General features: G+C 44.9%; 1 pseudogene; it reads left to right on the top strand.

Moving 5' to 3' along the window:
* The first annotated feature begins 12,798 nt into the window (after positions 1 to 12,798).
* On the top strand, positions 12,799 to 14,348 carry LOC109505900 (cytochrome P450 CYP72A616-like; annotated as a pseudogene).
* Positions 14,349 to 25,976: the final 11,628 nt, after the last annotated feature.

Below are 25,976 nucleotides of genomic sequence, written 5' to 3'. Positions count from 1 at the left end.
TCCGCCCGATCTTGATGAAATCGGAAATGAAGAAGACTCCAATTAGGAGTCTTCTTCCTCCTCTCCGTCACGCATCGCACACAGAGATTTTTTTGGGCTTCAAAAATTTGAGCTTGGTCCAGGACCTAAATGGGCTGGGTTATTACATTCTCCCTCTTTAAAATAATTTTATCCTCAAAATTAACTTTGCTTGATTAATAACTTTAAAAGAACATCGATTATATCATCTTCAAACTTTTAATAGTCTGTCTTATATAGTACTTATTTCATAAGATTTTGATATAATAAAATTATGTGAGATTTCAAACTTATTCTCTTCATATTAATTTCTCAATTTTTTTTTAAACAAACAATAATATTTTGACCTGATATTTAAATATCAAAATTTTTTATCTATTATATTGATTGATTAACTCGTTACCTTTAATAGAAACTAAATATAGCCTAAACATCAAACACTTCTCATAATTACAGGCTTCTTTTTTTTTTGACCTCCCAACAACTTTAACAACTAGACTTCCATCTTAGAAAAATCTCAACCTTCTATGTCAGTTCGACTAACAATGTTAAATCTCAAAAAAATGAGATCTGTATTAAGACATTCTAGATTTGAACTAATAAAAGAACTATCAAGCTGTTAACAACAAACTTAAAATATCTAGGATTTTTTGGCATTATCTGCAATGAAGTAACCTACTGACAAAAATTGCCCGACTATGATCAAATTAGGTCAAAATCTGTAGCATCCTTTTATTATCAATAAAATTTTTTCTTATTTGCAACTAATATATTCCATCATAATATCTCTTGTATCAAAGAATTAATATTTCTATTTAATTTAAACCACCACATTTTTGCGGTGCACTTTGATCTTAATTTATCAAATTATATAAGTTTATCAAAGATAAAAATATCCTTGTATGTTAGATCAATCAAAGATAGATCCAGTCTTCAAATTTTTATATAAAACTTAGAGTAAAACTTTAAGTTTCTTTATTTTTACTATCCGTAGGTATAGCACATCAAAATTAAGTCTTCATCCACTTTTTATGTTTGAAATCATTATATAAGCTTCACCACTCCTCAAGAATCCAGCATATCTAGAATTAATTAGAGTTAACCATTGATTTATCTTATAATTATTTAGATAATTTTCAAACCAACTTTTCTTTGCAAAAGAATTAACTCCAATTTGAACAAACTGGAAGAACTCAAGTCAACATCCTTATAAGTAGAATCAACTTAGTTATTTCTTGTAAAGCTTCCTTCATCACAATCCTTAGCATCAATAGATAAATCCATACAAAATCTTATCCATTATATAAGTCATTCAAAATTTAACAATAGTGAGATATCGTAGATCAGTTTATAAATCTAAATTTTGATTTGAATAATTAATACACTCCACTATCTTCAATAATCATAAGTAAAATTAAAGAATCTAATCCAATGATGGTAATATGAATTATTAAAGATTTCATCATAACATGTATATCATACTCTAACAAAATTAATTTTTTTATTTAATTTAATAACAATATTAAAATATCCTAGATCCACTTAGAAAAGTAAATTTTTGACTTAAAATTCAACGCAACTTGAAAGATCAAGAAATCAAATCCAAATTTATTTATTTATTTTGAATAACCAAAAATTTTATTAAGATGTATGTCTCATATTCTTATAATAAAATTCAAGTATATATACAAATTTTTTATCTAAATTTAAGTTTCATATATGATCCTCTTACAGGTTCAATGTTCGAAACTATTTCTCTCTCATATGATATAATTCTTTCTTAGATAATATCCTAATTAACTTTTTTCTGATAAGTCTAAAATTTATAATGCTCAGATAATTAACAACGAAATCAGAAAAGTTATCATGATCTTCACCCATATAAGTTTAATATTCTAAAATCATCGAGCATACCCAACATAATATATCAATACCTCTCACTTCTTTTCAGGGTCAACACTTCTAATACTCAGGTCAACTCTACTAATTAGAATCTAAGATATAACTCATCAATTCTATTATGGACATCATATGCCACTTATGCATAAATTTCATCATAGTATCTATTGATTCAAAATTCATATATTGAATCCTTTCTTTTATGCCTATCATATTCCTCAAGATCATAATCTCCAGTTCAAATATCACTAAAGTCACAATCTCGAATAATTATAATCTTATGCTCAAATACTACTTAAGTCATATCCTCTAGTGATCATAACCTAAACTCTAATAGCATTCTATCTCATCCTTAATGATCATAATATTAAATTCTGATATTATCTATCATACTCTATTGATCATGATTCTAAAATTTGATATCGCTTATGTCACAGTCTCTAGTGATCTTAAACCTAATCTTTGATACCATTCTGTCATATCTTAATCATTTATATCATAATCTCCAAATGATCATAATCTAAGCTCTGATACCACTCTATCACGCTCCGAACCCAACATCCGGATCGGATACGTGATGTCCGCACACTCCTTAGAGCATGCCCTAAAGAATATGCAAAGTCCAAAATAATTCATTACAACCTCAACATCCATAATGTCTAATTTCAATAACAATTAGTAAAACTTATATAATTATAATTTAAATTTTTTTAATCTTTTGATCAGGTATCAATGACACTCTATCTATGCATCCGCTCACTCACAAATCCATATAATAGCAAATTATGAGCATCCTGTAATTTCGAGATGAAAAAAATGGAGGAGTGTGAGCTTTACAGTCCAATAAGAATTTCGCATATCACATCAATATAATAATATAATCTAAAAATAAAAATAAATAATAAAATATAAAATTTTATATTCAATATCCAGAATACTGCAAACATCCATAAATTATCTATCTTATCAAAAGAGATGCATCACCATATATTAACAGATAAAATATTTTTATTCAGCATTAGTTTCATGTCTTATTTTCTATTTCTCTTTCTATAATCACATGATGTTTAACCTTTTTTTTCTAGCTCTGAACTAACCAAGACTATGCCTCAATCTCCTTCCGATCAAATTTTTACTCGTAAGCCCATCAAGGCTGTCCCAAGCATGAGCTTCTGGCCAGCTGTTCCATGTATAAAAGTTCGTGAGGACTGTCCCAGGCATAAACTCCTGACAGACTGTCCCAGGTATAAGATCCTGATCAGCTGATCCACGTATAAGCCCGTAGAGGTTGTTCCAGGTATAAGCTTCTGGCAGACTGTCCCAGGTGTAAGCTCCTAGTGGGCTGTTCTACATAACGAGGCTAGTCCAAACCATATTTTTTTTATTTAATTATTATATATTGATTTCATCAAATCAATTTTGATTTATAGTATGATTAAAATAGGTATATCATGTCCATATAATCATATCATCAATCACTGGTATACATATATATTAACACACAATATATATACCTTAAAAAAAAATTATACGAAAAATAATAGTATCTCAACATGATAATCCATCAATACGAATCCAACGATATAAAATCAAAGATATAAATCTAACAAATAAAATAGTATATATAATGATGATCATGTATAGGGATTCTTATCTCTACCGGTAATCGATCTAAATACAGAAACTGATGAGCTCCTGAATCAACAAATCAGAAATCAAGATATTTTACTTAATACCTTTTTATACAATAATTGTAACTCTACATGATCAAGATTAAATATAAAAATCGTATGCGATTAAGAATAGAAAAATTATGAAAAAAAAATTCTAAGCATTATAAGTCCAGGACTCTCCTAGGATCAATCAATCGATCTGGGTTACATAAGTATCTGGACCCTTCATTGATCCATAAGATTTTTAGAGAGAGAAAATTATGAATAAAAAAAAATTTAGAGAGAAAAAATAGAGAGAGAAACTTTTCTCCTTCCTCAAAAGAGAAACTATGATTCAAGATCATTGAGGTGTTGGGCCTTATGTGGTGCTCCCAAGACTCAAGAGACCAAGGCTAAAGATAAGGTCCAAAGTCCATGAGGTGGTCATGGGGTTTCTAGGGCTAGTTTGGACCCTAGGACGAAAGGTTGTCAGCCTTTTGGATCTTCAGGTTCAGAAATTTTGGGCCTCGAGAGGCTAACTTATATTTGAACTAGGATTGAGTCCAAGATTATGATATTGGATCAAGTCATGGGTATACATGGGCTTGGGTGAGCGTAATCTTATATTGAGTTAGAAAAGTTTTTGGGTTAAGTCACATTGACTCTGTATATAAACATACATTGTATCTGATTTAATGAATCGAAAGAAATACAAAATTATTTTCTCTCTAACTTTTTTTCTCTTTCTTACTCTCTTTCTGGTCCTCTCCACATCCTAGAAATAAAAAAACTAGAGTTTCTTGACCGCCATTCCAAAAAGGAAAGAAAGGAGGCACTAGAAACCAGCGCCCCCTTATGCACGCCCCCTGTTTGTGCATCCCCTCTTGGCCGCCCAAGAGAAGTTTTAGGTCTCATCTTTTATTTTTTGAAGGCTTCATCAAGAGTACTTTCAAATCTCAAAAGGTGAGTTTCAGATCTGGTGGAGAAGGGGTTCAAATCGTAGAAAGAAATCTTGCCAACAGAATTTATAAGGCTGCTGAAATCCTGAAGGTTGTTTTTATTTTGCTTGATTGCTGGCCTTCAAGGACCTCCATGACCAGATCCTTGCTGTTTTCTTACATCCATAACCTAGGAAAGCTGCTCCAATAATTAGTATCAGAGCACGGGTTGTGTGGAGAAAGAAGGAGACTCCAGAAGTTGAAGATCTTCAAAAACTGAAATTTCAACAAGGACCCTGTCTAGGTATTTCTCAAGTCCCTTGGAGTTTTGTTGTGTTTTTTATTTGGATCCAACCATGAGAAGCATCATGAAGGTTGATTTTGAGAAGTTTGATGGAAAAAAAAAATTTCTATGAAAAAAATTTGGATAGAAGATCTTTTGGTTCAAGCAGATCTAAATCAGGGATTAGAGGAGAAGCCTAAAGGGATGATGGATCATCAATGGAGGTCTCTGGAGAAGAAGGGTTGTTCTGTGATTAGAGGATGTTCGGCGGATGCAGCGCTCTATTTGGTGTTAGAAAAGAGATCTCCGAAAGGTTTGTGGTCGAAGTTGCACACCATATATATAGAGAAAAATATGGCAACAAGTTGATGTTGAAGAAGAGACTATACAGCCTTCGGATGTAAGAAGGTGGAGATATCTTGGGTCACAACCAAAAATTCAATCAGATGTGCAATGATTTGCTGAACATCGGGATGAAGATAGAGGAGGAAGATAAGTCATTGCTACTACTATGCTCACTGCTCCCTTCCTATGATCCATTGGTGGCGACGCTGCTCTACGGCAAGGAGATCCTAGAGTATGAAGACATGGTCTCGGTGCTGCGGTCCAATGAACAGCGGAAGAAGTTGACCAAAGAAGGTGCTCCCCAGGAGGGCTTGGCTGTGGGGGAGAGATCTGAAAGAGGAAAAAAAAGAGGCAAGTTAAAGGGACGGTCAAAGTCTCGAAAGAGTAGGAGCAAGAAGGAAGTCAGGTGCTACAAGTGCAACGAGATCGGACACTTCAAACGAGATTGTCCGCAGTAGAAGAAGAAGAGAGATAAAGGAGGATCTGATGTGCTGAGTACGGTGGCTGATAGTAAGCTAAAGGATGACCTCTTGATAGTATCAGATAGTCACAGGCAAAACATAGATGTATGGACTTTAGATTTAGCCTGTTCGTATCATTACACCCCTAACTGGTCTTGGTTCGCTACATACATCAAGACGGATGAAGGGAGCGTGACACTTGGAGATGATCACCTATATCGAGTTACTGATATTGGAAGCATTCAGGTGAGGATATTTGATGGGATAGTACGGACTCTCACTAATATGAAGCACATCCTAGATTTGAAGAAGAATCTCATGTCACTTGATTACCTAGAGCGGAGCGGCTACAGCTTCAGCAGTCGTGTCAGGAGTGGAGTGTTGAACATCTCAAATGAAGCCATGGTAGTGATGAGAGGTAGGAGGATGAAAAATAACCTCTACAAGATGGAAAGATCTGTGGTGACTAGAGAATCTGATGCAGCAGCAGCAGCGTAGGATCAGCAGGGGACTCACCGATTGTGGCACTACCGCATTGGCCACATAGGAGATCATGGGATGAAGGAGCAGAGCAAGCATGGTCTAATTTTAGATTTGGTTGGAGGTATTTTAAAGGTATGTGAGTCATGCCAGATAAAAAAGCAAAGGAGAGTATAGTTTGTCAGCACTTCAGCCCGCATTGTAGCCCCATTGGAAGTAGTTCACATTGATGTATGGGGACCGACCCCAATTTTAGTCTGAAATGGGGTGAGATATTTTTGACCTTCATAGATGATTTCTTGAGGAAGGTATGGGTTTACTTCATGAAGAAGAAATCAGAAGTCTTCACCAAATTTAAGATATGGAAAGCTGAGGTGGAGAAGGAGACAGGTCGAAGCTTGAAGTGTCTGCGGTTCGACAATGACAAGGAGTACACTAGCAAGGAGTTTTAAATTTTTTGTGACGAGTGTGGCGTCAAAAGGTACTTCTCGATGGGAGAGACTTCTCAGCAAAATGGGTGGCCAAAAAAATGAACAAAATCTTTATGAAAAAGGCACGGTGTATGAGGCTGCAGGCAGGACTTCCTAACATGTTCTGGGTTGATACAGTAGATGCAGCCTGTTATTTGATAAATTGGTCACCTCACACTATGTTAGATGGTGATATTCCAAAGGAAAAATGATCTGGAAGGAAGATTGGGCTGAGCCATCTAAGGGTATTTGGGTGCACGGTATTTGTGCACATTGGTGCTGGTGAGCGGAGCAAATTGGACGTCAGGTCATGAAAGATGATGTTCTTGGGATATCTGCGAGGAGTTAAGGGATACCGACTGTGGGATCCCTTGGAGAAGAAAGTTGTCATCAGTGGAGATGTCACCTTTGATGAAAATTCAGTTCTGGACAACAGGACAGCAGGAGGTCTAGCAGGACAGTGCTGGACAACTAATATCCTATTCTATTTTGCCACTTGCAGGTGCATCGGGAGGAGTTGATATTCAGGTGGAGCACTCTCTAAAGATGTCTCCACAAGTGGAGAGAGCTCGGATGGATAAAAGAAGTCAGGAGGTCCGACAGGAGCAAACTGGAGCTAGGACGGATATCAGGATTACAGTGCACAAGCCCAAAAGGAACGTCAGGCAATCAGAACGATATGGCTTTGAAGAGGCGGTGTCATATGCTCTGGTGATAGCTTATGGGGACCCCTACACTTATGAAAAGTTATGGAGAGCCAAGACAGAGAGAAATGGGTCCAAGCAATGTCCAAGAAGATGCAATCTCTCTACAAGAACGAGACGCGATGATTGGTGCAGTTGCCACAAGAGAAAAAATATATTGGTTGCAAGTGGGTTTACCAACGCAAGGAGAGGTATTCAGAGTAGGGAGGTATCAGGTACAAGGTGAGGCTAGTGGCCAAGAGATACTCCCAGAAAGAAGACATCGACTTCAATGAGGTTTTTTCTCCCATCGTCAGGCATACTTCCATCAGGGTGCTACTGAGCATCATTGCAGCTCAGGACTTGGAGCTAGAGTAGATGGATGTTAGGATGGCGTTCCTCCATAGGTATTTAGAGGAGAGCTTTTACATGGAGCAGCCACCTGGGTTTTGACAGCCAGGAGTAAAAGGGAAGGTCTGTTTATTACAAAAATCACTGTACGAACTGAAGCAGTCGCTGAGGCAATGGTACAAGCAGTTTGATTCTTATGTGAAGAGCATCGAGCTTTTCAGGTGCGAGTATGACTCTTGTGTTTATATTAAATCTTTGGAGGATGAGTCTAGAGTCTTTCTACTCTTGTATGTGGATGACATGCTTATAGCATGCAAGAGTAGGAAGGTTGTGCAGGAACTTAAGGCAGCCTTGTCTTGAGAGTTTAAGATGAAGGATTTGGAGCCTACGAGAAAAATTTTAGGTATAGAAATCTTCAGAGATTGAGCCAAAAGGGTGCTGCATTTATCTCAGAGAGGTTACATCAGGAAGATCTTGGAGAGGTTCGAGATGAATGATGCAAAACTGACAGAGCAGTCACTCGTCGGGCACTTTAGACTCTCAAAGATGATGTCGCCACAGACTGAGATAGAGGCTCAGGAGATGGAGAGAGTGCCATATTCCTCTAGTGTAGAAAGTCTTATATATGCTATGGTGTGTTGTAGGTCGAATATCGCTCACACAGTGAGCCAAGTCAGCAGGTTCATAGCACAGCCTGGCAGGGAGCACTGGCGAGCACCGAAGGAGATCTTCAAGTATTTGGTGGGTACTGTTGGAGTCGATATCTGCTACGGACAGTGAGAAGGTGCTGAGGGACTCTCCAACACATCCAAGGAGGCTCGAAGGCTGATAGGAGGGTTTATGGATGCAGATTTTGAGGGTGACATGGACACCCGATGGTCGATTATAGGTTTTGTATTTAGCCTGTTTGGAGGTCCTGTTTCGTAGAGATCGTGCTTGCAGTCCATCACGACCTTATCCATGACTAAGGCAGAATATGTTGGGGTTACGAAGACAGTGAAGGAGGCCCTATAGCTAAAGGATTTAGCATTGGAGATGGGCCTTGCTCAGGAGGCTGTTAGGATGCACTACGACAGTCAGAGTGTACTGTTACTTGCACAGAACTCTGTCTACCATGCTAAGATGAAGCACATCGATATTAGATAACATCAGATCAGAGAGCTTGTGAAAGAAGGTGAGGTGGAGCTGGTGAAGGTCCACACCAAGGAGAATCCAGCGAATGCACTGATGAAGGTACTTTCACGGAACAACTTTCGAAAATGTGTGACACTAATGTACTTGATGGACAGGATGGAATTGGTTAAGGCCTTGGGGCACCAAGGTGGAGATTGTTGGGCCTTATGTGGTGCTCCCAAGGCTCAAGGGACCAAGTCTAAGGCCAAGGTTCAAAGTCCATGAGGTGGTCATGGGTTTCTTGGGCTAGTTTGGGTCCTAGGATGAAAGGCTGTCAGTCTTTCGGATCTTGAGGTTCAGAAATTTTGGACCTTGAGGGGTTAACTTATATTTGAACTAGGATTGAGTATAAAATTAGGAGATTGGGTCAAGTCATGGGTATACATGGACTTGGATGAGTGCAATCTTGTATTGAGTTAGCCAGGAGAGTTTTTGGATTGGTCACATTGATCCTGTATATAAACATACATTATATTTGACTTGATGAATCGAAAAGAATACAAAATTATTTTCTTCCTAACTTTCTCTCTCTTCCTTCCTCTCTCTCTAGTTCTCTCCACATCCTAAAAGCAAGAAACATAGGGTTTTCTGGCCGCCACCCCAAAAATGAAAGAAAGGAGGTGCTAGAAACCAGCGGCCCCCCTTGTGCATGCCTCCTGTTTGTGCGCCCCCTCTTGGCCGCCCAAGAGAAGTTTCAGATCCCATCTTTTATTTTTTGAAGGCTTCATCAAGAGTACTTCCAGATCCCAAAATGTGGATTTCAAATCTGGTAGAGAAAGGGTTCAAATTGCAAAAAAAAATTCTACCGACAGGATTTACAAGGCGGCTGAAATCATGAGGGCTATTTTTATTTTGCTTGGTTGCGGGCCTTTAAGGACCTCTATGATCAAATCCTTGCTGTTTCTTGACGTCCACAACCTGGGGAAGCTGCTCTAACATGAGGATCATATCATGGTGACTCAATAGGATATTAACGATGATCAAATCTATAAATATCTAGCAAAGATCGGACTAGGATCGACAAATTGCATGGTTATCAAAGTGAGTCTGGATCTCTTTAAAAAGTTCATATCAAGTTCATAGTGGGGTACATGGGTCAGATTGAGAGAGAGAAAGAGAGAGAGAGTAGAGAGACATAAAAGAGGAGAGAGAGTGGCAGAAGAGAGCAAATCCTTTGTTTATTTTCTTTCTTTCTTCTTCTTTTTTTCTCCTTCTTCTTTGCTGGCCGAACAAGAGAGGAAGGGGCAGTGATTCTTGGTGGCTGGTGGTCGAAAGACTGATGATAGGTGGTGGTAACAGATGGCCGATGGTAGCAGAAACAAGGGATAGTTGGCGGCAGTAGAAACAAGGGACGGCCGGCGGCCAGTGGCCGGCCAACAAAAGAAAATAAAATTTTTGAAAAAATAAGAGACCTCCATTTTTTCCTTCATTTCTTCCATCATCAACGGCCATAAGCTTCGAAAAAGGTAGCAGGTAGGTGGGGGTTCATGATCCAAGGGTGTGGCACTATAGATGGCGGTGCCGGTGGCTGAAAAAAAAAGAAAAAAGGTCATTCAAAATAGAAAAAAATAGGAGTTCTCTTTTCTTGATTTTTTTGACAAGGCAGGTGGTCGACGGCAAGGCCTGAGCCAAGAGAAGATAGGAAACAGAGAGAGAAGGAAAAATCGAGCCCTTACCTTGGCTCCGATGGTCGAGAAAAGCTCCGACGACTCTTCTTCCCATCCAGCAACTCATAGAGATCACGTCGAAAAATTTTGATAATCTCTCAACAATCCATGGTGAAAATCTAAGGGAGGAGAAGGGGTCTATTTATAGAGGAGTTTTCTAGATCTAACCAGACTCCCCTCCGCCCGATCTCGACGAAATCGAAAACGAAGAAGACTCCGGTTAGGAGTCTTCTTCCTCTTTTATGTCATGCGCTGCACACAAGGATTTTTTTGAGCTTCAAAAATTTATGCTTGGTCCAGGGCCTAAATGGGCTGGGTTATTACATCGACAACCTCTGGTCTTCTGAATATATTGCCCATTTCAACCCTATTCCACTGTCACAGCCGCCGCCTAATCAGCTCTAGTCTCTGAGTTACCCTCTATCTGGTATCACCTCTCACCAGAAGTATTCAGACCTCTCTCATAATGTCCCAAGATTGAGGATAGGAGAGCTATAACCTCTCAAACCAGAATGGGCACCGATAAGAGGGGAAAGTATCAGTAATAAGCGAGAACAGATAATGATTCAAGGCTATCCTCGATTGGTGGCAAACTGAGTGATTGAAAAATCTTTGAATCTAGCTGGCCATCACAAGGAACCTATTGATCCTCTCCCACACTCTAGCTCCATCCTGGCACTTGTTATACCAGGTGAACCTTTTGCCAACAAAGCCAAGGTGAACTAAGCAGGCGAAATGAATGAAGTCCCAAAATTTTTTAGATCCTGCATCATCCACAAAAGGCCTACCACTTTTTTCTCATGAGAGCCAATAATACAATTGAAATCGTTAGCCACCATGGTGGGGATACCCTGATCTATCAAGCATGATGCCTCCTACTACACAGTCCTTCTCTCCCTATAGTCAATGCTAGCATACACGACAAACAAAAGTCAAATAAAACCATTCATTTTAGAGATAACAATAGCCATTTGTTGAGTACATTGGTGGAAGACATCCACCATTGTGACATTAGTTTTCCATACAACAATAATACCCCCTGCCAATTCTTGAGACTCCACAGCATAGAATCCCTTGTTAGCTAGGAAGCAACGACATGCATGAGTCAAACTTGGACCATCGAGCCTCACTTCAACAAGCACACATAGGTCTAGATTATGAAGTTTTATGATCCTCCTATACTCCAAGAGAAAGAAGGGCTTATCCGCCCCTAGGACATTCCAAAATAGCACCTTCATGGTCAATCATTGGCTGGTTGGGGGTGGGGCCCATGATCCCATGGCCGAAGCTTCAATAGTCCCGGTTTGATCAATAATGTTCAAATTGGGCTTGTTCTGCTCCTCCACAGCAAACAAGGCTGACTTGAGTCGACCCACAACCATGTCGTAGCCCACAGCCCTTCCTTCAACACTATCTCACCCTCCTTCCCGGCCATATTCCCTTCCTCATAGCTAGCCAGGGCTGGCCCATAGGAGGGAAATGGCGGTGTGGGTGACCAGTGCTCCTCCCTCTGTTGTCAAACATTGGGGGTCTCCTTCGAGTCATCCTTGGAGATAACCTACATCATGAGGGAAGAAGTGGGTTGGTGAAACCCTTCTCTGGTTGCCGATGGATAGGACAACAAGCTAGAGGAGGTTGCTGGAGAAAGTGATAGGGTGGCGAGGTCTCCAATAGGCTTACCTTTGTTGGCATGGGAACTTGGATACAGCAACCCTGGGCTCGCTTCAAAAGACTTAGGCCTCAGCATGCAGGGTGACAACCCACCACTTGGGCCCACATCACTTGGCCTAGGCACAGACGGACGAGAGAGGGGGTTGCGCTCGGGGTTTGGGCTCCAAGCCGTCGGGTTTCGGGAGATTGAATAGGCCAGGCCAGGCTCCTGGCCTGCTTTAGGAAGGACCCACCCATCTCGACCTTGTAACGTTCCTTCTGGCTTGGACGGATACCAAACACACATCCATAGCGACCTGGTCCATGCCCACATCATTGAGAGGACTTGGAACCTAGATCCCGACTCGACCGAGTTACCTTAGCTTGATCCGGGATCAACTCCTTTCTTCTCCGATGAGTGCCAATGGACAAACTTTGATGGTTTCTGCCATCCGTCGGAATCCGATGGCGAGCTCTCCCACACCCTTGATGAGCTTGGACGGGATGGGGAGGAGCTTGAGTCTAAAGAGTCCAGGTTGGACTCAACCTCTTTCCGCAGCTTGGCCAGAGCCCTAACCGACCGGAGCTGCTGGATATGGGATGTCGCCACCTAGGGGCCAAGCTGCGATTGCACCACCGATGCCGCCGCTTCATCATACATCGGACCTCCGCTTGCATCAAAGGTACTTTTGATGGCAACCAGTTCTCTTTGTTTTGGTTTGCAGCTCATGCTTCCGGCATTCTCTACTTGTTGTGATGAATTGATCAATAAATGGGATGGTCTTGTGGATTTTGATGATGGATCATGTGAATTGGATGTTTGGCATGAATTTGTAAGCTTCACTGGAGATGTCATCTCCAGCACAGCATTTGGTAGCAACTTCAGAGAAGGGCAACGCATATTTGAACTCCAAGCCAAGCAAGTTTTGTACAAGCTGCTCAACATCTCTACATCCCTGGCTATAGGTGCAGAAATTCTATCCTTCGCATAGTTATGAAATCATCTTTAAAATAAAATAGGAAAAAAAAAAAAGAAAACAGTAAGAATAAGCAAGGGTTCACTTATTCTGTAATGATTAAGTATTTTTAGTACCCGAACTTCTCCATTGTATGTTAGTCACATTTATAATTTTTATATCAAGTACAGAGAGGGTATATGAACAGAAAATGTTACTTTATACACAGGTTGCTACTAACCAAGAAAAACAACCAAACGAAGCAAATTGATCAAGAGGTTCGAGTGCTTCTGAGAAGCATAATAGAGAAGAGATTGAAGGCCATTGACAAGGGAGAAGCTACCAATAATAACCTACTGGGCTTACTACTGGAATCAAACAAAAGGTATTCCCAAGAAGGAGGCTCCAAGATCCCTGGGATGACAACCGAAGATGTGATCGAGGAATGCAGATTGTTCTACTTTGGCGGGCATGAGACATCTGCTGTTCTACTCACATGGACTATGGTTGTTCTAAGCATGAATTCTACCTGGCAAGCACGTGCGAGAGAAGAGGTTCTCCAAGTCTTCGGCGAAAATAATCCTGACTTCGATGGGCTAAACCGATTAAAGATTGTGAGTTGCAGCCTCATAATCCCCTGAACATGTTATACTAATCAGTTTAATAATTAAATCATATTTTTAGTTATATGTGACAGGTGAATATGATCCTGCATGAGGTTCTTAGATTATATCCACCAGGGACTATGATCATAAGAAAAACTTACCAGGAAGTGGAGCTAGGGGGGATCATATTCCCACCGGGAGTGCAACTTTTGCTGCCTGTACTCATTAATTGTGCACCATGATCCTAAACTTTGGGGTGAAGATGCTGCAGAATTTAATCCAGAGAGGTTTGCGGGAGGTGTCTCGAAGGCATCAAGGAATCAAGGCGCCTTCTTTCCATTTGGTTGGGGTCCCCAGATCGGCATCGGCCAAAGCTTTGCGATGATCGAAGCAAAGATGGCACTGGCCAGAATTCTTCAGCATTTCTCATTTGAGCTTTCACCAACCCATGCCCATGCTCCTCACGTTGTTGTAACCCTGCACCCACAACATGGAGCGCAAATCATTTTACACAGGCTCTAGCATTACGGTGGAATCTACATCACACCTAGTTCTAGTTGCTTCTCCACATATTCGCTGCCTTCATGCATCGATGAAGCATGGTACAACTGACCTGGTCATCAGCATTTTATGGCCTTTGCTGTTGTTGGCAGTCATTGTATATATTTTAGATGGATAACAATTAACTAAAACTCTATGTGACCGTTGCTCCATGCAGTAGATCGTACACCCTTCTGCTTGGTAATTGCTGGCAAAAAATTCATGTGGTGACTGCCACTTTAGTAGAATTGCAGCATTTTCTTTTTGGTGAGAAAAGGAAAAGCATTGCTCCACCTGGCTTCATTAAGGAAATGAAGAGATTACAACAATCATCTCCTAAGGGCTTGTTTGGATACTGTAGAAGAATCGGGCTAAAAATTCTATATGATTCATGGATTGTGTCATCTCTTTAAGCCTGATCCTATATCAACTTAATACCACTCTGTCTAAATCTGGTATCTTTTTTTCCTTCCTGCAGCCCAAAGATTAGAATCTGGGCTCAATTTGGACCAATTTTTTAGGACATACACGACAGTGGGACAATAGGCCCAATTTCTGTAGGAATATCCAAACAGATCCAAAGGAGCCAAAACAAGGAATAGCTGCCTTGAGTTGCGAAAGTTACAAACCGTTCAATCTTTGCGTGGAATTGTAGAATAAGTCGAAGGCATTAGAATGATTAGAAGGGAAAAGATTCCTCCAAGAGCAGAAGAAGCTCGCAGCAAGCTATAGACTTTTCATTGGTTGGCTTCCTTGATGAAGGGAAAAAAGAAACACTGTTGTTCCTTTGTACCCAAACGCACCAAGATATTGCAATTACCCAAGCAGTCGCAGGCCTTCCAGTATTGTTTATGATGGGGCTTTAATCTCCGGTCAGTCCGCAGCAATATGAGAGTTTTTTCCTCTTTTTTTTTGAAGTAATTGAGAGGGACCTACCTTAGGCTCTTTTTAGAGTAATAGTAAATATGATACAAAAAGAGTAGTCTAACTTAAAGGCAGAAGATTCAAGAGATTAGCTTGGAAATGAACTCATCATGTGCTCTGCCTAGGCAGTCTTGGTCGCATGCCTTTCTATATTTGCATCTGATCCTTCTCATGTGCCATCGGTCCATAAAGAAGTAGAATAGTCGTGTTCTCCATTTGCTAGTCAGTTTTTTTTTTTTTTTTTTTTTTTTTTTTTAATTTTTAATTTGGTACATACGAACAGTCACATCAACATGATATGAGAGCAGCTTAAAAGATCAAAATACACAAAATCCCATAAGGTCAACGGGCAATCCTCACTTTCTCTCCAAACCTAGTCACTGGAGTGCTCCGTGATATATGCCGCTACCTAATCTGCTGCAATATTTGTCTCTCGACAAACATGCTGAACTCTGACCGCATTAGCTTGGCAAAGAGAGATCTAGACATCTCAGATCAGTGGATGAACTTCGGCTACCTTTTACCTTCTTGGATCCAAACAATGATGGTAGCAGAGTCATCCTCAAGGTAAATCCTCTCCGTATGAAAGTGTAATATAGCAAATGTGACACCTGTCCAGACGGCATGAATCTCCATGCTGGCCGGTCTTTCTTTACATGTGCCTTTTTTTTATCACTTTATTTGTCACGTCCCAAATCCGGGATATAACACGGCCATGCTACCGAGGGATGGAGCCCATGATAACATGAAGCCAATCCATCATAATCATCTAAAATCCATCAAATAAAAAGGTTCAATTTCATTATTCATCAAATAATTGAATCAATATTGGTTCAGAGCATCTAAATCCAAAAGTAAGTACCAATCCAAATCTCAACATTCATAAATTACTACAAATCCATGATTATAAAATAAACTAAACTTCTGCTGCCAAATTTTCAAGCTTGCTATGCAGATCTTCAAGCTTGGATTCCTTTTGTTGATCCTAACCTTATTCTTCTGTTCAAACAAAAAGAAAACAAAAAGAATATGAGCTACACTAGCCCGGTAAGTAGAACTTGCACTTCCTTATCGGATCAAACATAAGTTTTTCATGATAATGTAATATTTAAAAAATAACAGATAATACAAAATAAAGTATTTCATAGAGCATATAACAAAATAAGTTATAAACTCATCATGCATGCATAAATTATGTATATTTCACAATCATGAATCATAAATTATTTTCATCATATATTCATGTCATATTTTAAAATATTGCTCACAGATATTTGTGCTAAGGTCACTATTATACCCATGACAGGGCCATGTTTCTTAATTGACAGAGTTCTTAATTCATGTGCCAACTTTATACCCACTGGCAGGGCCATGTTTTGTGTGGATGCTAGCTCCGGATGTCGACCTTCCCGAAGGGATTCATTCATAGCCATCTGAGAGCCTTTGAAATTATTATATCTTTTTCTTAAAGCATACATATACATAGACGAAAAAATAATAAAATTCATGCTTCATAATCATGCTATTTTCATAAGACATATTCATGAAATCAATGCTCATAATAAAACATGCTTTTTCATATCACATATGTCGATCCTTATTTTATGAAAAATTATAATTTCATCAATAGTAATTCTTTACATAAAAATATGATCATTTAAAAATAAATAAGGAGCATAAGATCTACTTACCTCATTCATCTTAGATCTTCAGACTTCGTTAGAAGAATCAGCTAATCCTGTTTAAAATATCAAATCATTATCAAATTCTATTCCATAAATATAACAAGATTAAATCATAAGGAAAGAGGACTGTTGATCGGATGTGTCGGACCATCCAAATACCAGGATAATTCAGGATCTCTGGTCTGAGGGTTAGATTCAAGTGACTTGATCAAGAAATTATGAAGCACAGATTAGATCAAGATCAATCAATAGAGTTCATTAATAATGAATTTGAAAGATACTTGATATGATCAAATGAGGTTAACATACAGCACGGATATCAAAGCAATTTTGGATCATCTTGTTAGAGTCAACATGAGCCCCTAAAAGATGAAGGCATGACTTGGTACAGAATTCTTAGACCTTCTTAGAGAGAGAAAGTCAATCATGAGAGAGAAAGTAGAGAGAAAAAATGAAGAGAGAATCTTTGTATCCTTCAAAAGTGGCAATCATGATTGAGATCATCAGAGACCATATTAGGGTGACTTAATATGGATTAACCATGATCGATGTTATCAATTTCGAATAAGGATCGGATCAGGCTCCAATTCTGCATGAATTTTGAAGTAATTTCAAGTCATCATATTTTCATCTCAAGTTTATCCTAGGGTCTATGATGCAATCAGAGAGAGAGAGTGATCCTAGAGAAATAAAATTCATAAAAAAAAGATAAAAGGTCTAGAGAAAAAAAATAGAGAGAAAATCTAGAGAGAGAAAATGGAGAGAGAAGGTAGAAAGAGGAGAGAGAGTCCTATTATTTTATATAATTTTTTTTATTTTTTTTCTTCTTTTTTTTCTTTTCCTTCTTTTTTTTTCTTTTTCTTTTCTTTTCCTTCTTCTTTTCTTTTTCTTTTCTTCTTTTTCCTTTCTTTTTCTTTTTCCTTCTTCTTTTTCTTTTCTTCTTCCCACGATTGTCTTGGGCTGAAACAGGGGACCATGTGGTCCCCTCCTTTGCTCGACCGACCAAGGGCCGCAGCCGTCATGGCGGTGGCCGACGACAAGGGCCGACGATCCCATGGCCCGGAGGGATCAAACCGGTGGTCGGCGGTGACCACCGGCATCGAAAAATCGAAGAAAAATAGATAAAAATAGAGGTTTTTTCTGCAACAAAATTCGATGACTCCAGTCACCGACGAGCGTGCACACCGACACGAAAAAAAAAGGAGAGAAGAGAGGAAGGAGGAGGAGGCTCACCTTCAATGCCGGTGAGGCTTCCGACGAGAAATTGGATGGGCACAGGTCGGGTCTCCACGGTGGTTTTTCGACGATTGCCGCAGACTAGGTCTCGGATCTTTGGTGAGGGGGAGAGAGGAGAGTTCTCATCCTTAAATAGAGCCTGTTGGTGCAAAAATCCACTTGCGTCGGAGAAGCTGGAGTCGAGGGAGTCGCGGTCGCCGCCGGGACCTGCAAAGGAAGTCTAAACCGGAGGTGGGGTTGCTCCGGCAAGACCCTCCGACGCTCAAGTCAGTTCTCTGCCTCAACAAGAATGGAGTACTCGAACGGAGAATTTAGCAAAGTTTTGAGGTAAAAACTAAGAGCTTATCGAATAACGTATCTGGGGTTTCCCTTTTATAGACGGAGAGGGCAACAGATTGATAGCGACGCCTGTAACCGTCTGGTAGTGGGCCGCCCAGAGTCAGGAGGAATTTATTGCGGAGAGTAGTGGAGTAGGGTCGTGGCTATCGTCGTGGCTCGCCATGTGGTATCAGTTATGGGGAGTGGAGTGGCGTCTGCTGTCGTGACTCATCTGGGGGTGGTGGAATCGCACAGGATCTACCGCAGGGAGTAGAGCAGAATCATGGCCGTTAATACGGCCTGTCAGGGAGTAATGGAGCCGCTTAGGGCCCGCCGTAGAGAGTGGAGCAGTGTTGTCCGTTATTGTGGCCTGCCAGGGAGTCCAGACTCGTTGGCCGAAGTTTGGTTGGAGCTGGTGACGGAGCCCGGCTCCCGTAGGAGTCCGGGCGAGGTCTTCCCGTAGTCGAAATAGAAGATGGAGTCTGGCTTCCATAGGAGCCTGGACGAAGTCCGCTTTGCGGTTGAAATCATGGGCAGAGCCCGGCTCCCGTGGGAGTCGGGGCGGAGTCCTCTCGGAGTCGAAGTCGTGGGCGGAGCCCGGCTCCCGTAGGAGTCCGGGCGGAGTCCCCCTGCAATTGAAGTCAGGTATGAAGTCCGGCTCCCGTAGGAGTCCGGACGGAGCTTACCGGTAGTTGAAGTTGGCGACGGAGCCCGGCTACCGTAGGAGTCCGGGCGGAGTCCCGCTTGAGGTCGGAGTCGTAGACGGAGCCCGGCTCCCATGGGAGTCCGGGCGGAGTCCTCTCGGAGTTGAAGTCACGGGCGGAGCCCGGCTCCCGTAGGAGTCCGGGCGGAGTCCCCCTGCAATTGAAGTCCGGCTCCCGTAGGAGTCCGGGCGGAGTCCTCCAGCAATTAAAGTTTAGTGCGAAGATCGGCTCTCGTAGGAGACCGGACGGATCTTACCGGCGATTGAAGCTGGCGACGGAGCCCGGCCCCCATAGGAGTCCGGGCGGAGTCCCTCTTGAAGTTGGAGTCGTGGGCGGAGCCCGGCTCCCGTAGGAGTCCGGGCGGAGTCCTCTCGGAGTTGAAGTCACGGGTGGAGCCCGGCTCCCGTAGGAGTCCGGGCGGAGTCCCCTGCAATTAAAGTCAGGCGCAAAGTCCGGCTCCCATAGGAGTCCGGACGGAGCTTACCGGCAGTCGAGGTTGGCGACGGAGCCCGGCTCCCGTAGGAGTCCGGGCGGAGTCCCGCTTGAGGTCGGAGTCGTAGACGGAGCCCGGCTCCCGTGGGAGTCCGGGCGGAGTCCTCTCGGAGTTGAAGTCGCGGGCGGAGCCCGGCTCCCGTAGGAGTCCGGGCGGAGTCCCCCTGCAATTGAAGTCCGACTCCCGTAGGAGTCCGGGCGGAGTCCTCCTGCAATTAAAGTTAGGTGCGAAGTACGACTTCCGTAGGAGTTCGGACGGATCTTACCGGCGATTGAAGTTGGCGACGGAGCCCGACCCCCGTAGGAGTCCGGGCGGAGTCCCTCTTGAAGTTGGAGTCGTGGGCGGAGCCCGGCTCCCGTAGGAGTCCGGGCGGAGTCCTCTCAGAGTTGAAGTCGCGGGCGGAGCCCGGCTCCCGTAGGAGTCCGGGCGGAGTCCCCTGCAATTAAAGTCAGGTGCAAAGTCCGGCTCCCATAGGAGTCCGGACGGAGCTTACCGACAGTCGAGGTTGGCGACGGAGCCCTGCTCCCGTAGGAGTCCGAGCGGAGTCCCGCTTGAGGTCGGAGTCGTAGACGGAACCCGACTCCCGTGGGAGTCCGAGCGGAGTCCTCTCGGAGTTGATTCTGCTGAGAACTTCGGCTGTGGGTATTTTGTACCCAACACCAGTCCCCCTACTTTCGAGTTTGAATTTCGAATGAAGGAAGTACAGAGATATAGCCGAAGTTGTCCCTTCGAATCCTGCGCACAGCCGCCCCCATATATTTTTGCATTAAATGTGCGCGCGCCAGAGCCCTTTTTCCGGTTAGGGCGACCTGAAGAGTATTTTCGAAACTCCCACTGAAACGCGAGCCCAAGCGTCGCACTATGGAAATTTGCGAACAGTCAATACTCGATAGCGGTGAGCGGGACACGCGGGACACGTGGTAAGCACCGGTTGGCCTAGGGACACCCGCCGCCATAATTGCGCTAAGATCCGCTGCCTATTTAAACCCCCTACCCTTCCTTCGGGGCTTCATTCTGCCAAAAGGACAGCACCTTTCTTTCGTCTGAGAGCCTAGCTACTCAGCCACTTCCTTGGTGCCCCTGCCAACTCCGAGCGTCCTCCGCACCGGTCTTTGCCGTCTTCAGCCCCCCTATTCCTTTCCAAGGGGTTTCCCCGTCATGTCCTCCACCCCGGAGGCCATCCTCAAGGGGATGTCAAGGGCTTGGAGGAAGGCGAGGAGGAGAATAGTGGTCGGTGAGTTCTCCGACCATCGAGCGGCCGCTGAGGGTCTCCATCGTTTCGAAGGGGGCTCGATGAAGAATTCCTTCGACAACAGGAGTTTAATAACGGGGGCCGCCGGTAAAGGCATTCTGCCCGAAAATTTTGGAGTAGCAAGACGGGGTGATACCGGTCAAGAGGGCAAAGCTGTCGTCACAAGCTGTGGCGGGATCCTTGATGTCGTCGGGGCTGAGGGACCAGAAGCGGTCGACGTCGACGATGGGGCAGTGAAACTTGTTGCGGGGACGGTGGAAGTAGTGCATGCCGACCTTGCCGGAGCATTTTGGATGGTGGCTGTCACGGAGCATTCGGTGATGACGCATATCTCTGGTGCCACCGCTGCCCCCAGGATGACTCCGGTTCTTCTTGAAACAGGTCTTCGTCGCCACTGCCGTTGCCCCTACCGCCCCCGGAAATCTATCCCATCCTTTTCCCCCTGAGGTTGGGACTTCGGAGGTGGAGCGAAACAAGGCGGGGCGAAAGCCGATGGGCCCGTCACACGCACCGGACAACGCGGCTGGGAAGGACAGAAATGGGAAGAGAAGTTTGCAGCTTGAAGCGGCCTCCGGTGTATCCTTTCCAAACCATGTTCTCGAGACTTGCAATGATGTATATTTTTTTTCTGGCCCACCGGGTCTTGTAACGTACATCTTGTCAGTTGAAAAATGAAAAGAAGATTTTGTTACCTCGTCCGCATCTTGCATCGAATAGTTGTCTGTCGAATTTCTTTATTCTTCTTTCTTCTCTCTTCCTCCTTTTCTTTTTTTTTTCTTTTTTTACGTCATCCTAAGGTCACCGATGGCCCCTTTTATTCGTGTTGGATTATCATTTGCCGAGCTCCTTTTTGATTTTTACGCCGTTCGAAGGTACCCGGTTGCCATTGCACCAACCCATCTTTTCCGTCAATGGCCGCAGACTCGTCTGGAGCCATTCGGGCTTGGGGTCCCTCTTAGGGCTTGAGTTCGGGGGTCTGAGCTTCTGTCACCCTGAGTAAGTTGTCTTATTTTGCATCGAAAGCTTCCTTGAAAGCTGGGACTCCCGATGGGAGCCCCAATCCTTGCTGTGACAGGATTTTCTGCACCTTGGCCGCTGTTTGTTTTCCAATCGTCGCTGTTGTGGTCCATTGCCTTCTTTTTTCTTTTTCGCTTGGAGTTTTTCTCCGCTGAAGTCGAGGCGATGTTCGGCTCCCGTGAGAGTCTGGACGAAGAACACTAGCTGTTGAAGTTGGTGACGAAGTCCGGCTCCCATAGGAGTCCGGACGGAATCTTCCTGTGATTGGAGTCGCGGACGGAGTCCGGCTCCAGTAGGAGTCCGGGTGGAGTCCCCTGCAATTGAAGTCAGGTGCGGAGTCTGGCTCCCGTAGGAGTTCGGACGGAGCTTACCAGTAATTGAAGTTGGCGACGGAGCCCGGCTCCCGTGGGAGTCCGGGCAGGGGCCTTCTTGCGGTAGAAGTCGCGGACGGAGCCCGGCTCCCGTAGGAGTCCGGGCCTTCGGCTTTGCTCGAGCTAGGGCGAGGTTCTCCTTCTGTTCTTAGCAGGGCTGTGGGGGTGCATATGGGCGTTGCAGGGACTCTCCCCCCATCTGATCTAAATGAAACCGGGCCTTCGACTTTGCTCAAGTTAGGGCGAGGTTCTCCTCCTGTCCCTAATAGGGCTGTGGGGGCGCATATGGACGTTGCAGGGCCTCTCTCCCCATCCGGTCTAAATAGAATCGGGCCTTCGACTTTGCTCAAATTAGGGCGAGGTTCTCCTCCTGTCCCTAACAGGGCTGTGGGGGCGCATATGGGCGTTGCAGGGCCTCTCCCCCCATCCGGTCTAAATGGAACCGGGCCTTCGACTTTGCTCAAGTTAGGGCGAGGTTCTCCTCCTGTCCCTAACAGGGCTGTGGGGGCGCATATGGGCGTTGCAGGGCCTCTCCCCCCATCCGGTCTAAATGGAACCGGGCCTTCGACTTTGCTCAAGTTAGGGTGAGGTTCTCCTCCTGTCCCTAACAGGGCTGTGGAGGCGCATATGGGCGTTGCAGGGCCTCTCCCCCCATCCGGTCTAAATGGAACCGGGCCTTCGACTTTGCTTTTTACGAACATATCATCCACGTAGACTTCCATGTTTCGGTCGATCTGCTCTTTGAAGATTTTGTTCACCAACCGTTGGTAGGTTGCGCCGGCATCCTTGAGGCCGAAAGGCATGACCCTGTAACAGTAAAGGCCACGATTAGTGATGAAAGCTGTCTTCTCTTCGTCTTCCGACGTCATTCTAATTTGATTATAGTCGGAGAATGCGTCCATAAAGGTGAGGAGCTCATGGCCTGAGGTCGCGTCCACCAGTTGGTCGATTCTGGGAAGGGGGTAGCTGTCCTTTGGGCAAGCCTTATTCAGCTTTTTGAAGTCTATGCACATCCTCCACTTGCCGTTTGCTTTTTTGACCAGGACAACATTGGAAATTCAATCAGGATAATTGACTTCCTTAATGAATCCGACCTTGAGGAGCTTATCCACTTCCTCGACTATCGCCTTCTGCCTCTCCGGGGCATGACTCCGAATTTTTTCTTTCGTCGGTCGATGCTTTGGATCGACGGCCAGATGATACTCCATGACTTCCGTGTCAATCCCCGGCATGTCCGCTGGAACCCAAACGAAAATATCCGCATTTCTTCATAGAAAATCAATGAGACGCGTCCGCACCTCCTCCCCCAGGTTGGAGCCGATTAGCGCTACATGCTCCGCGTTCCCATCATTCAAAGGGATTGGTACCAGATCTTCGATTGGGGCGTCCCTCTCTTCGGTGAGGTCATCGCGAGCATCCAGTCCATCGATGGGATAGGGGTCAGATTGATCGCTTCTTTGCAAGGCGATGTTGTAGCAGTGTCTGGCCAGGGCTTGGTCTCCCCGGACCTCTCCGATCCCCTGGTTGGTGGGGAACTTCAACTTCAAATGGTAGGTCGATACGATAGCTCGGAGAGCATTGAGACCAGATCGGCCGAGGATTGCATTGTAGGCGGATGACGCCTTCACCACCAAGAAATTGACCAGAGCCCTGGACAGCTTTGGATATTGACCCGCGGCCACAGTCAAAGTTATCATCCCTTCCGTCGGAATGGCGTCGCCGGTAAACCCTACGAAGGGGGAGCTAATCGGCCTCAGATGACCGTTAAGAGTGGACATTCTTGAAAAGGCGTCGTAGAACAAGATGTCGGCCGAACTTCCGTTGTCGACAAGAATGCGACGGACATCGTAATTTGCTATATTCAAGGAAACTACGACTGCGTCGTTACGAGAGAATTGGACTCCTTGGGTGTCTTCTTCGGTAAAGGTTACGGGTTCTTCAACCTTTTGTCGCTTGGGGGATACAGCCGGTATGTTGGTTGTTTCCCGCTGGGATCCTCCTGAGATGGTGTTGACGGAATCCGTCAGAGGCCGATCGTCCGGCCATCCAATGTTGGCGACCATAGCTGGAGGATGCGGGGCCTGGGAAGCCAGGGGCGAGACCGGGGTCCAAGATATGGCTGCGGAGGCCATGGGTAGTTGTGCGAATGTCTCGCGAGAAGGCATCAGGTGAGGATCCGGTGGGGGAAAGGAGGAGTGGGTGCCGGATAAGATGACCGGAGGCGGATCCGTTGAGCCCTCCTTTAAGAACAAGGGTACTGCAAAGACACAGCGCTTCCTCTAGCGCCAATCCTGTTGGTGCAAAAATCCGCTTGCGCCGAAGAAGCTGGAGTCGAGGGAGTCGCGGTCGCCGTCGGGACCTGCAAAGGAAGTCTAAACCGGAGGTGGGGTTGCTCCGGCAAGACCCTCCGACGCTCAAGTCAGTTCTCTGCCTCAACAAAAATAGAGTGCTCGAACGGAGAATTTAGCAGAGTTTTGAGGTAAAAACTAAGAGCTTATCGAATAACGTATCTGGGGTTTTCCTTTTATAGACGGAGAGGGCAACAGATTGATAGCGACGCCTGTAACCGTCTGGTAGTGGGCCGTCCAGAGTCAGGAGGAATTTATTGTGGAGAGTAGTGGAGTAGGGTCGTGGCTATCGCCGTGGCTCGCCATGTGGGATCAGTTACGGGGAGTGGAGTGGCGTCTGCTGTCGTGACTCATCTGGGGGTGGTGGAATCGCATAGGATCCACCGTAGGGAGTGGAGCAGAATCATGGCCGTTAATACGGCCTGTCAGGGAGTAATGGAGCCGCTTAGGGCCCGCCGTAGAGAGTGGAGCAGTGTTGTCCGTTATTGTGGCCTGCCAGGGGGTCCAGACTCGTTGGCCGAAGTTCGATTGGAGCTGGTGACGGAGTCCGGCTCCCGTAGGAGTCCGGGCGAGGTCTTCCCATAGTCGGAATAGAAGATGGAGTCTGGCTTCCATAGGAGCCTGGACGAAGTCCGCTTTGCGGTTGAAATCGTGCGCGGAGCCCGACTCCCGTGGGAGTCTGGGCGGAGTCCTCTCGGAGTCGAAGTCGTGGGCGGAGCCCGGCTCCCGTAGGAGTCCCCCTGCAATTGAAGTCAGGTACGAAGTCCGGCTCCCGTAGGAGTCCGGACGGAGCTTACCGATAATTGAAGTTGGCGACGGAGCCCGGCTACCGTAGGAGTCCGGGCGGAGTCCCGCTTGAGGTCGGAGTCGTAGACGGAGCCCGGCTCCCATGGGAGTCCGGACGGAGTCCTCTCGGAGTTGAAGTCGCGGGCGGAGCCCGGCTCCCATAGGAGTCCGGGCGAAGTCCCCCTGCAATTGAAGTCCGGCTCCCGTAGGAGTCCGGGCGGAGTCCTCCTGCAATTAAAGTTAGGTACGAAGTCCGGCTCCCGTAGGAGTCCGGACGGATCTTACCGGCGATTGAAGTTGGCGATGAGCCCGGCCCCCGTAGGAGTCCGGGCGGAGTCCCTCTTGAAGTTGGAGTCATGGGCGGAGCTCGGCTCCCGTAGGAGTCCGGGCGGAGTCCTCTCGGAGTTGAAGTCGCGGGCGGAGCCCGGCTCCCGTAGGAGTCCGGGCGGAGTCCCCTGCAATTAAAGTCAGGCGCAAAGTCCGGCTCCCATAGGAGTCCGAACGGAGCTTACCGGCAGTCGAGGTTGGCGACGGAGCCCGGCTCCCGTAGGAGTCCGGGCGGAGTCCCGCTTGAGGTCGGAGTCGTAGACGGAGCCCGACTCCCATGGGAGTCCGGGCGGAGTCCTCTCGGAGTTGAAGTCGCGGGCAGAGCCCGGCTCCCATAGGAGTCC

The sequence above is a fragment of the Elaeis guineensis genome, chromosome 2, assembly GCF_000442705.2.
Source record: "Elaeis guineensis isolate ETL-2024a chromosome 2, EG11, whole genome shotgun sequence".
In the NCBI taxonomy this organism is placed as follows: domain Eukaryota; kingdom Viridiplantae; phylum Streptophyta; class Magnoliopsida; order Arecales; family Arecaceae; genus Elaeis; species Elaeis guineensis.
The sequence above is the reverse complement of the archived record's forward strand: the minus strand, read 5'-3'. Positions and strand labels throughout refer to the sequence as shown.